The sequence below is a fragment of the Morone saxatilis genome, unplaced genomic scaffold (genome assembly GCF_004916995.1).
Source record: "Morone saxatilis isolate NCDOM2014 unplaced genomic scaffold, NCSU_SB_2.0 Contig17, whole genome shotgun sequence".
NCBI lineage: Eukaryota > Metazoa > Chordata > Actinopteri > Moronidae > Morone > Morone saxatilis.
Window position 1 is genome coordinate 26483412 of NW_023339729.1, and position 335 is coordinate 26483746.

The following is a 335-nucleotide window of genomic DNA, read 5'->3' on the forward strand; positions in this document are numbered from 1 at the left end:
GGGGGGGGGGGGGGGGGGGGGGGGGGTTTGGAGGTCTGGACCAAAACAATACAATAAAATGCAGAATAAACGACAGAACATATGGACTCAGACTGAGATCAGACTCGACTGCTGCAACAAAAACTGAACCTGATGATCCAAACCTGCAGGTCCACTGGACCTCAGTCAGTACAGAGGTCAGCACTGTCCTATCTGAATTATTGATTTAAGGTGATTTATCATCAGATCACAGTTTCAGAGCAGAACATTTAACCTTAGTCCTGTCTGGAGGACTTGGATCGATCAGATTTAGTGTTTCAGACAGTCCCTCCAGGATCTCACTGGCTTTTTTGGGG